Source organism: Propithecus coquereli, unplaced genomic scaffold (genome assembly GCF_000956105.1).
Source record: "Propithecus coquereli isolate 6110/MARCELLA unplaced genomic scaffold, Pcoq_1.0 Scaffold1192, whole genome shotgun sequence".
Taxonomy (NCBI): domain Eukaryota; kingdom Metazoa; phylum Chordata; class Mammalia; order Primates; family Indriidae; genus Propithecus; species Propithecus coquereli.
The window spans coordinates 41,304-54,017 of NW_012135992.1; positions in this window are offsets into that span (position 1 = coordinate 41,304).

A 12,714-nucleotide genomic window follows, 5' to 3' on the forward strand; every position below is an offset into this window, starting at 1 on the left:
CGGCCCCCTTCTCGTCTTTAATGGACATCGTGAATAGAGTCAATGTTGGCAGAAAGTGCATGTGGGGGAGGGCTGAGCCAGCACCACACAGGTGCCCGTCCCTTGCAGCTTCCTGTCCCAAGAATGACCCCGCGGGACCGCCCAGCACCGTGAGCTCAACTTGGATCCAGAAAAAAACAGTCTCCCTGCCTGGCGGAGGCCTCGGGTTTTCAGAGGGCTCACCTGTCGTGGGTAGAGTTGTTTCCCTCAAAAGACATGTTGAAGTCCCAACCCCTGGTCCCTGAGCATGTGACCTTATGCAGACGGAGGGTCTCTGCAGATGTAATCACGCTGGGACGAGGTCGCACTGGAGTAAGGCAGGCTCTACGTCCAGTGATCGGTGGACGTCAGTGTCCTTACAAGAAGGCCACGTGAGACAGATACAGAGGAGAGGGCCGCGTGGCAACAGAGGCAGAGATTAGGGTGACATGGCCACCAGCCAAGAAACGACAAGGACTGCCAGCTGCCACCAGAAGATAGAGACAAGGAAGGATTCTTGGCTCTGCTGACGCCTGGATCTCAGCCTTCCAGGCTCCAGAAGTGTGAGAAGTTTCCGTTATAAGCCGCCCAGGCTGTGGTCATCGGTTATGGCAGCCCCAGGACGCAAATGCACCGCCTTTCCCCGGCCAGAGCCCACACTCCCCTGGGCCCCAGCTTTGACCTCCGGGAAAGCCTGTGCAGATGGGGAAAGGCCCCAACGCCCGGCACCCCAGAGACACCTCGTTCCCCACCCCTTGCTTCCTCCAGTGGAAAAACACACACTCCAGGGGACGGGCCGAGTGAGCGGTAACCTCTGCCAAAGGCGCCGCGACCCTGGCTGCGCAACACGGCAGCTGCGCCCCAGCCAGCGCCGGGTGCTCCACACGCATCTCCTGACGCGGTGTCCGCGGCAGCCCTGGGAGGCAGGCCCCGTGACTGTCCTCGCCGTGCAGACACGCAGACCGAGGCCACTCAGGGCAGGCGGCAGAGCAGGACTTCCTGCCCTGTATTCTTCCCAGGCACCTTCCGTGCCGGCAGCCTTGTCCTGGCAGAATGCTCGGAAAGAGTGAACGCTACTTGGGATGGCGGAGCTCCTGCTCCTGACCCGGCGCCCGGGGAGGAACCCCAGGAGACTGGTTCCCCGGGCCTGGTGTCGGATCGGAAGTGCTCTTTCACTTGGTATTTCAAAGCTTTTCCAAACAGCCCTGGGAAGTAGGAATTACTATTCCCAGTCAGGAATCCAACACAGTAGGCAGGAAACAGCTCTCTCGAAACCTGGCCTGCGTTCCTGACTTTATACATTAAGCGCACAGAGCCAGCCGTGGCGGTGGTGTCGGGTCCTGTGGACGCTGCCCCGGCACGGGCTTCCCTCCCGGGGAGGGCCGTCCACCCAGGACAGAGTCCACTGCTGCTACCAGGAAGTCGTTATCTGAGAAAAACTGGGTGGATTTCAGCATCCGCTGGGCTAGGGGAGCGGAGCTTGTCACATGGCGAGGGAGGGGGCTGAGACAGCTGCCAGCGGTAAACAGCTTGGCCCATTCTAATCCCCTCTGAAATGAAGCAGAAACCAACGCTGACAGTCCCTGGAGGGCTTGGGGAGGGGTCCGAACTCCCCAAGGGGTGTGAGGGTCAGCTCACGAGTGTGCCTGGGGGACAGAGTCCAGGTAGGGGTCCCCCTTACTGAGTACCTGCCTGTGCCCAGCCCGGGCCACAACCCTGGCAGCTGGGCTCTGCGTCCCGACATCCCCTACAGGGCCCAGCCTGGTGAGAGGCAGGGCCACGATCCACCCGGAGTCCGGTTCCAGTCCCAGCTTCCCGGACGGCAGGCGGTGGACCCAAGTCCTCCTGGAGGCAGCCCGGGCGGGGGCTCCCTGCTCCCCTGCTGCCCTCCTGAGCCCCCCATGCAGTCCCTGGGGCAGGGCTCAGGACTTTCTGCCTCCCCCACCCGGAGCCCGCTTTCCCCTCGGCCACCAGCACATTCTCTCGGACACGGACGGGCCCCTTACTGCCGCTCAGAGGCTTTGGACGCGGCTCTGGGCTCGCGGGATAAACTCCAAATTTCCAAGCCCGGCATCCAAGACCCTTTGCAGTCTGGGCACAGCCTTCCGTTCCTTTCCCATTCTGCTTCTGTCCCCCTCTGAGCCCCTCCGCACCCTTCCCGGCCCCTTGTGCCACCACTGGAGCCAGGAGACGAAGCGCCCGCCTGCCCAGACGGCCCACCTGCTCCCACCCGAGGCCTTCGCCCAGGCTCTGCCTCTGCCCGGGTGGCTGCCGCCCTGCCTCCCGCTGTTTTGCTTTAATTATTATTATTACGGTTCTAATAATAATAAAAGTAGAGTGCAGTGATTTGGAGTGTGGGCTGTGCAGCCAGACTGCCTGGTTGGACTGTGGCTTCACCACTTAGTGGCTGTTGGCCTCGGGCTCATTGCTCCTGTTTAACTGTGCCTCAGTTTCCTCATCTGTGAAATGAGAGCCCCAGTCGAACGTTCCTCTCTGGGTGAGTGCAAGGTTGCAAATGCACTCGTGGATGCGGGGCTCCGTCAGGGCCGGCAGGATCCCGGGCTGGCCGACCTCGTCCTCAAGGTGGCCTCTGGCCTCATCACACCCAGCTGGCTGCAGTCCTTTCTCCCCTTGGCTCAACTCAGCCACAGTCCCTGGTCCTCCCTCCTCGCCTTGCATCAGGATCTCAGCGCTGAGCTGCCTCCCCTGTCAGGCGGGGCAACCCCAAGGCCGTGGCTCCTGGGCGCTGGGGTGCGGTGTCATGCTGACCCACTTGCCCCCTTCATGAGTGTGTGTCTCTCCCTAGGGCTGCCCACGTGGCCTCCTCTCTCCCTCCGGGGCACTGGTCCCCTGGCTCCTCCTCCCTGCCACTGAGGCTGTGCCCCTCCCACCAGGCATGGTCGGCTCTACCCTCTGCTCTACCCTCTGGACCACAAAACCACCTTCGGCGAACGCCGCCCTCTCCTGCTCCCTCTTAGAGCAAAGCTCCGGGAAGGCCTCCTGTCCGCACCATTTCTGCCCAGGCCACTGGTGACCTCCACGGTGCCAGATCCAAAGGCCAAGTCCCAGCCTGCACCGTGCTGTCCTTGGACACACCTGGACCTGAAGGGAGGCTACTTAGAGCCTTTGTCTCCCCCACTTCGGGGAATCTTGCTGCAGAAACTCCTGGGGGGAATCTTGCTGCAGAAACTCCTGGGTGTGATTAGCACGTGCTGCCCAGATGCCGCAGGGAGGATCCCGCAGGAATTCCAAACTCACCTACGGCCCCGAGGGTGTCTGATAAGGGACTGAGGAGGTGCACAGAGGGGAGGATGAGTCACCAGGCTGGTGACTAAGCTGGATTCCACGGGACTCCAAAGACAACCTGCGATTTAGTAGCGGATTAGAGACAGGCATGTAACAGGCTCTGGAATGTGCCTCCTAAGAAGTCGTAATGAAAGGGGAGCGCTGTCATGAATACGGCGTTGGTGACATAAAGATCAAGAGGCTGCCCAGTTTAGAGAACAGGAAACCTCAAAACTCTCCTCCTACCTGTGCCTAGGAATGCTGGACAAAACATCACAAATACCTTCTAAATGCATAACTGAGCTTGTAAGAAAGCGAGGCAAGTCACTGGGGGCAGCATGGTGATATTAACAGCATCATTAAGACATATATTTACACCACAGCACACGAGGTGTAAGACACGTGTGTAATGCAGGACAATATCGGCACCACCGAAGGCCAGCACAATGCTGCAATGTGCAATGACACATCCGGCGTGGTGTCCTCAACGCCTTCATGGACCAAGCCCTCCAGCTCTGGCCGCAAGCCCAGGGGCAGACACAGCTGCCACCACCCATTGCGCAGATGAAGAAACTGAGAACGCCCCTATGTGGCGGAGCTGGGTTTCAGGCCCAGGCAGTCTGGTTCTAGAGTCTGTGCTCTTCACCACTACACTTACACTAGTTGCACTTTAACTAGTGTGACAGTGAAGTCACAGGAAAACCCTGCGAACTAAAAACCCACACGTTAAGTGAGAGTGCGACAGCCTTGCGGGGTGGGGAGGGGGTGTTGAGACGGGGGCTTATCCAAACTAGTCAGGCAATAAGCCACTACACAAGTGGGGGGCTGGGCGGTGACACCGAGCTCTCCGCAGAATGCCGGGGGTCTCAAGGGGCTGCACCCTGATAAATGGGTAGCACAGGAAAAAATCTGCCCACCAATTGAGAGAGATGACATGAAAACTTGTTTGACCCTCAGCTTGTGGCAGGACAAGGCATGCAACTGTCCTGGGAATCTAAAGCCAAGGGTCTGCCTTGCCGGGGATTAGGTTTGCTTTTGTATTCCCTTCGTGGTCTGCAAAACCCAAACCAACTGGCATAAAAGTGGCCCTGCCTGGTGACAGCCCCAGGCTGCTGGGCAGAGCAATTATAAAAATACTCTGGATAGGGAAATTACAGTTAATAATAATTTATCATATACTTCAAAAAAGCTAGAAGAATTGTAATGTTCCCAATACAAAGACAGATAAATGTTTAAGGTGATGGATATCCCCATTACTCTGACTTGATCATTACACGTAGTAAACTATCAAAATATCCTAGGTACCCCCAAAATATGTACATTATACATCAATTTAAACATGCTCTGGAGGGGGATGTCCATGAGCCAGGATGCTCACAGACAAAGCCTTGCTGGAGACAAGCCCGAGATCGCAAGTTACACAACACACAAGGAGACAGAGCGCCGGGAGGGAGGGAGCAAACCCGGCAAACGTCAGGATGGAATTCCCAAGAACTTCAGCCAAGAGACTATTGGAGACAAACTGTAAAATTAATTTGCTTAACATAATTAAAGATATAAAAGAAGGAATAAAAATATGAGACTATAACAAGATGTTATAACAGCCAGGTGCCTCCAGGAGAGCTTCTGCGATGTGCATCATCACAGTGCTCCCCTCAGGAGCAAGGTCGGTACCTGGGCAGACAGGGCCTGGGCATGGGGCCTCAGTGGAACCAGCTCTCTGGACACCTGTCTGGCTGAAAGCGGGCGGACCCGAGTGGAGGGCAGCAGCAGGCAGTCTCTGTGCTGAGTCCCCGTCCTTTCCTTGGCGCTTGGCAAAGTCCTAAGCAGCCCAAGCAAGTGCCTGGCATGCCCCGGAGGAAACTGGGCGCCTAAGCCCACTCCTGGCTTCGTCGAGGTGAAGGAAACATCTGGCCGTGAGTGCGCCTTCTGTCGGGGAGAGGGTGTGCTTTGCAATGGCTTCTCGGAAAGGGTGGGGACGCCCGCCTCAAGGAGAAGCCGAGGGATAAGCACGGCCTGTCTCCATGGAGCATCCGTGGTACCCAAAGATTTGGGGTGGAAGAAAGACATCATTTCTGTGGTTAAATACACATGGCACTACTGCAGACTGAGGTGACATTTCATGGATTTTGAAGATAACACATGACACTCCAAAGTTGTCTCAAGGTTATGGGGCCTCATTGGGCCCCCCTTGCAGACCCCCTGCGGATGCCTCCCTCTCTCTTCTCTGCGGTTAGAAGAGCCTGGGGATCCTGCTCTGGACACTAGGTCCTTGGATCAAGCCAGGATGCTGCTCACTACATCACAAGGGGTCCCTTTATGAGGGCCCTTAGGAGGATTATCCCTTGGGTCTCACTACCAGGAAAAGCTGTGCTTTCATCTCAAGGGCATTATGAATCTAGTGAGTGATCCTCTTTCCCTCTTTGCTCTTGTTGCTAGGAGGCTCATAGTAAAAAAAACAAAAAAACAAAAAAACAGTCCATATCTCATTGGATCTTCTGGCATGGGTTTAAAAAAATATCCAAGTACATGTTGATAATGATTATAGCAATAATACAAGCACAGGTGTTACATTATGAGCATTTCTAATAGCCACGCACAGGCCTGAAAGACACACACGTACAATCACGTTATCACAATACCCTCTGATGTCACAGGTATTGCCATTCCTGCTTTGCAGACAGGCCTGGTGAAGCTGCAGGAGGTGAGGTTATGCCCCACAGGCACGCAGCGGGTAAAAGGAGCCCAGCAGAGCATCCCGTAGGGCATCTTCCAGTGGCCCACTTGGCGGGGAGTAGCAACACTCAGACCTGCTTCTGGGGCACCAGGGAGCAAGAGCTTGGAGGGTCCCACCCCCAGAAGCACGGCGGGTGCTGGAAGGGGAACTCCTCCCGTGCCCTCAGGGTCTCCACATCTCCCTCCCCCTTCGCCTCTGCGGCTCCTGCACTATCCTCATCCATGAACTTGGTTTAAGTTTGGGAACTGACACCGGGAGGCAGAACACCCGGCCCTGCTTTCCACACTGTAATGCAGGGGGATGGGGGGCACCCGAGAAAGGGTGCTGGGCGCCTTGTCAGCATTCTGCCTCCCACTGCCCTCCCCACCTGCCTCCTTCAGGGAGCCAGGCCCAAAGGGCCCCTGGAAATCACCCAGCTGTCCCTTTTACAGATGGGGAGACTGAGGCCTCACGCACGGGTGGGGCTTGTAGGGCCACCCACAGAGCAGGATGTCCCCACGCATGGGGAAAAGGACAAACGCTCACTGGGCACTGTGCACCCAGTGCCCTCTGCCCCGGGAAGCCAGGTCAGAATGTCCACCCACCTTTTTCAGACAAGGAAACGGAGGCTTGGGGCGGGGAGCTGAGTGGAAGGGCCCATCGCAGCGTGGGTGAGTGAAGGGCCAAGATCTGAGCCCAGCTGTGACTCGGGAGCCACACGCTTCCCACAGGGACGCTAGCCAACACCACACAAGCCTCCGGTAATCCCGGCAGCTGCCACCCACGGGTGCTCAGCGCGTGCCAGGGCCTGTGCCCAGGGGCTGCCACTTCCCCTCCCCAGAGAGCCACAGGAGCGCAGGAAAGGAGGATGCACTGCCTGGAGGGTTCCAGAAACCCCGAGAGGGAGGACGGCTTGCTCCAGAGGTGACATTTCAACCAGGCCTGGAAGGGTGACCTCACCCCTGGTCTGGGGCCAGACCAGACTGACAGGAAGGGGGCTGAAGCCCAGCGCCCCAGCGCGGACGATGACACCAGCCCTCCCATCCCTGCGCTGCGAGAGCACACGCGCCGTCTGCACGAATCTCACAACGGCCCACGGGAGGGGGCTGGGGGGGAAGCTGAGCCTCGGGCAGCACCGGGCCAAACAGGCAGGCAAAGGCAGGAGGGACCCTTGGCCCCTGACCCCTCGTTCCAGCTCTCTTCCCCACGCCCACCCCCGCAGCTGCTGTCCCAGACCTGCCCCCGGAGGGTGGGGGGGCAGCCCGTGCTGGTGCTCAGACAGGCAGGGCACCCTTGGGGACCGACCCCTGTACCCCCAGAGCCTCGTGAGCAGGACTAAGGATGAAGCTGAGAGAGGGTGATGGGCATTCCACGGGAGGGGCGAGCACAGAGGCGGGAGTCGCAGTGCCGTGAGCCTGGGGCCAGGGCCAGGGCTGGGCTGTGGGTGAGGCTGCCAGGGTAGAGGCCTGAAGGCTGGGGGGCCTGCGGGGCGTGGGAGCGGACGGGCTCAGGAAGACTGTCACCCGGGTGGATTCAGACCTCCCAGCTCCAAGGGGCAACCTCACCCCCGCCTGTCCCCCCGCCAGGCCTCGCCAGCCAGGCTCTGAGCGCCTGCCACCTGGTTCCACCACGACCGCGAGTCAGTATCTGGGTGCCTCCTGGGGGATGGCACCAGTAGCCTCACGGTGGGGCCAGGGAGGAAAGGACGATGGACGTGGAAGGAGAGGGGGGGCCCCGGGGAGCTCCCTCCTCTCGGGATGTTTTCCAAGGCCCTCGTGGCTGGGTCACCCGGCGCAGCTCCGGGCCCGCGGGCTCATAGCTCAGGCTCTGTGGGCACGGGGTAGGAGTCCGGGGGCCACAGCCTTGTCTACTGGAAAGCCCCAGGCCCCACGCCCTCCTGCCCTCCGGCCTGGGCCCCCCCCGGACCCTCATCAACTCGGGAACTCCCGTCTCCCTGCACCCCAGGACCCCGCCCAGCCTGGGGCACACCCCACCAGCCACTGCTGTCAGCAAACAAAATGGAGCCCTCAGAAGGGGCCCAGCCACTGTTCTTGGGCTATAGATTCTGACAAAGGACCAGGGTGGCCCCTCTTCGGTGATCCATGGACCCCAATAAAAGATGACAAGAGCAAACGTTCACACGTGGAAGCTGATTCCACTCCCGGGAGGCCTGGGAGCAGCTTTCCCTTCTTACTGAAGGAGACGGAGGCTCAGGACACAGCGTGCGAGCAATGGGAGGCCAGGGGCGGGTGGCTCTGCACCGGTGCTCCTGGGCCCCGAGGGACTGGATCTGAGGCCGGCTGGGGGACCCGCCTGCAGGAGTCCCTGACGTCCCGCAAGTCGCCCTTTGACGGGGCCTGAGGCAGATCTATGGCCTGGCTGGGCAGGAGCCAGGAGCCAGGGGGTGGACAGTGTCCCGGCCCCTGTCCTCCCTCTAATCTCCCCGAGGGTGCTGGGCGGGGGCGACGGCTTTGCCCAGCACCTGGCCTGGGCCCCAGGGGCTCCTCGTTCAGATGTCGCCGTTTCTGGTTTTGAGTAACCGACGTCTGGCTCCTTGTCTTGCGGTTCTGGGCGTAGGCGGCGGATGGGGCGGGGGCCGAGGCAAGAAGCTGCTGCCCCAGGAGCTGAGGCTGCCAGGTGGCCCTCGAGGAGGGCGGCTATCTTGACTACAGACTGTGGCGCTCCCCTGGCACGGGCTGGGCCCGCGGGGATTTCCCCAGACTCCAGGGCAGACGACAGGAAGGGGTCCTCTAGGGCTTCGCCGCGGGGATGAGGCCAGCCGGTGGCCACGCAGCAGGTGCAGGGAGCCCGAGTCAGCAGCCCCCGGGGTGTCCACGGGGAGAGGAAGGGGAGCCAGGAGCTCCCTCTAAAGCAGAGGCCGGCTTCCTGGTGAAAGGCGCTGTCCTTGGAGGCCAGGCCCAGGTCATGTCCACATGCTAGCAGCCCTTCACTCTGTCTGGGATGACCTTCCCCTAAGCCTGGTCTGGTCAGCCAACTCCTATTCAACCTGCGAAACCCTGTTTGGGGTGATGTCACCCACCAAAGTCTTCTCCATGGGCCCTGCCCCATCACACACACATGTGTGTTAGGAGGACAGTACTATCCTGGCCACCTGCTGCAGTGGGCACTTTCCCTGGGAGGCTCAGAGAGGCCTCGGGGAGCTCTGCAGGACGAGATTCGTCTGTTTCCTCACTGGTCCTGCAGGCATAATCTGGCCAGCAGCTACTCAGCTCCCCCACGCCAGGCCTCCTGCTGTCTCTGCCACACTCTCGGATGAGGGGAGCCATCTGCAGCCTCCTTCTCATCCACGTGTTTCTTGAGAGCCTTTTAAGTGCCTGGCCCCAGGCTCAGCGTTCTGACCTGACCCGGGCCCAGCCCATTGCCCGTGCCAGCCTCGCTTCAGTGTCTTCGCTGGGCCTTCATAACTGCTCCATGAGGAAGGCGGGGTGGGGGGTCTCATCTCACCAATGGCAATCCGGGGCCCAGAGCCAGCGGCTACGTCTGGGTGCCCCAGCCAAAAACCACGGGGACACGGGGGACTCACCAAGGGAAGGAGGCTGGGTGGGGCCCGGGCAGGCCTCCGCCTCTCCCTCACTCTCCCCGGCCTGCTGCCTACAGCACCCCCGTGTTAGTGCACAAGCAAGGGGGAAATTCATCTGAGCTGGGTGACAGTGACAGCCCCCCCAGTCTGCCAGCCCCCAGGCCTGCAGCCGCCTTCGAGGGTGCCCTCGGCGTCGGGGCTGGCAGGCACGGGCAACGGGCACGGACCTTGACCATCAGCACGAGGCCTCCCCGCTTCATTGGGTAGCGCATCCCTCACCCTCGGGTAGGGCAGAGGACACCTCGCTGCCACTGTCACGGCCCCTGTGACGCCGTGGGCAGATGAGACCTCGCCAGGGATGAGGCAGGTCAGACTCAAGGATCAAACTGCTCAGCGGCCACCCAAAGGAGGTGCCCTCTGTGCTGTCCCGGCTCTGTCCCCTCACTCTGGCCACTGCTCTAAGGCCCCGACCACAGCATCCCTTCCACACCAGCCTCCCTGCCGCCGGCCTTCCACCTGCTGGCGACCCCAGGCTGTGGCCCCAGGGACCTCAGAGAAGGGCAGCTGCCGTGTCTCCCTGCCTCACCCTCCCGGGCACCCCGGGCCCTCTGCATGGCCCACGCAGGCCCCCACGGCACGGTGTCCTCCCTGGGCTCCGTGGCTGCTCTCCTGCTAACAGGCCTGGTCTCATGAGGCTGCGAAACAGAGTGAGACAAAGTTGAACACTGTCCGCACAATGTCTGCCGGACTCTCCGAAAGGGACAAAGTTTCCCACGCCTTTTCTAACGACATTTTGCAAGCTCCTCCTAAGGGTTCCCAGGAACTGAGTTTAAGGAGGGCTGGCCCTCAGGGTGAACAACCACCACCTAGCAGACACAAGTACGTGCCAGGCACATGCTGAGCCCCACACGGATGCCGGCGAGCAGGGTTAGCACGCCCATTCCGCAGATGCGCAAGCTGAGGCTGAGAGAGAAGGGACTCACGCAGACTGGCTAGGCTGTGGCCCCAGACTCTACCGTTCCTGAGCCCCAAGCTTTTAACTGCTGGTGGCACAGTGGGGTCAGGAAGACCCCTGGGGCCATTAGCCTGGCAGACACCAGTGGCCCTGGAACGCCATGGTCCAGTGGGAGCTGCCGGCATGAATGTGGAGACCCCGTCGCAGTCCAACCCCTGCTCCGTGCAGGCCCAGAGGCCTGTGCCCCAGCCCTGCCCTGACCCAGGCTCTCAACCCTCCCCTGGCTCCTTCCACTGCTGTGTCACCTTGAATTCTTTGGGACTCTGAGCCTCTAGGCAGCCAGGTAGACCCTGCAGGGAGCTGGGAGCCAGGCCCAGTGTGGGAGGGGGCCCGAGGCCAGGTGTCAGTCCCCCGCCCCACCCAGTACTCCCAGGGCATCTGTGACTCAGAGAAATGTCCCATCCGGGCTCGCCCTGGGGGCAGGCCTGGGAAAATGCCCCCCACGTGGCAGTTGGGCACCGAGGGTGGGGAGGACAAAGGTGAGTGGACCCGGCTATGGGAGCTCCACAGAGCAAATGTAGCCCCGGCCCCAGGACGCCAATCTCCTGGCTGGGCTGGGGCGAGACCCCACTCTGCCCTGCCAGGCGGGAAGCAGCCCCCCTGTTGGATTCAGACCCTGCCCTGTCTGTCCCCTCACCCATCCTTCCCCATCTCCTCTTTCCTCCTCCTAAGTGTGCCCTGCAGAGTGGGGAGGGGCGCGCCTTCTCAGGGGCTGTGCCCAGCACTTTCTATACCTCTCACAGGAAGCCACAGGTCAGGTGCCACTCTGCCCATCTCAGAGATGACGCATCTGATATTCAGAGGTAGAGCAACCTGCCCAAAGCCACACAACTGGTCAGTGGTGGAGCTGGGACTCGAACCCTGGACCCTGCAGCCCAAAGGGTCGGCATCTGCGTCTGTGCCCCACAGCACCTAGCACCATCCCTTCCAAGAAGCATCTGTTGCATGAATGAGTCAGTCAATGAACGAGTGGAGCAGAAGGCCCCAAATCGCAGCAGCTCCCAGGAGGGAACGGACAACGGTGTCCCCTGCCCACCCCGTCCCTATTCACTCAGGGTCGCGCCCAGCCCTCCCTCCTTGCGGGTCTCTTGCCATCCCTACCCCACCCTCCTCCAGGTCTCCAGCCGCACTGCACTCCCCGGCCCACACCCCTGCCTCCCTGGCGGCCGCCCTTCAGCACCCTGCCAGCCCTCTGGTCGGGCCAGGGCCTCCTCTGGGCTTCCCCAGCCCCGGGCTTCCTTCTGGACAGTTCCAATCGGACCAGGGTCTGTGCCTGGTCACACCACGGCCCCCATCAGACTGTCCGGTCAGCCTCTGTCATCAGATCGAGTGTCCCAGAGGGCAGGGGCTGTGTCTTTACGGCAGTTGCCCCTCGGGGTTTAGCACAGGACTCTAGAAACTTTGAAAAATGCAAAAAAATGGAAGAAGAAACTAACTGCCAGAGAAGTCATTGGTCCCTATCTCAGGGCATGTCATCCCTGTCTGTGCACGCTTGTCAGACGCCACCCGGAGCATCCTGAGAGCACAGCTGCCACCTGTCCGTTTCCCGGGTTTGCAGGGTGGACGGAGATGAACGGCATCTTCCGAGGCCGGGGAAAGGGTGGAGTCGCTCAGGGTCATTTAGCTGCAGGGGGAGAGGCTCAGACCGGAAGGGCAGCCCTCGTGACCCCCAGAGCACCACCCCGCCAAGGCTCTCTCAGCCCAGCTGAACCCCCATCACCCTGGAAGGAGGGAAACGGAGTCCCCGTCTGCACAGACAGCTCCGCACCTGGGCGCTCCTGACAGCGACACTCCGGTCCCTTAACACGCGTGCCCTGGATGTCTGGCACTCACTGGCTCTCTGCCTGATGCATTAGACACTGCTGGGGCCCCGCTCTGTGCCCCCCCAGCTGAGCCCTGGGACCCAGAGACGAACCACACACAGCCCAGCCCTCAGAGCCGCAGGCTGCCTGGGGACCAGAGAACAGCGCGGAGAAGCGGCACAGGACAGGCGCTGTCTCAAAGACACAAGCAAAGAGTCCAGGGTGAGGAGGGTGTCGGGAGGGCACCAGCCCACCCTGCCTGGAGTAGTCAGGAAGGCTTCCTGGAGGAAAGCGCCTTCCAGCAGAAGCTTGAAGAACCAGAAGCCCAGCAGGCGAA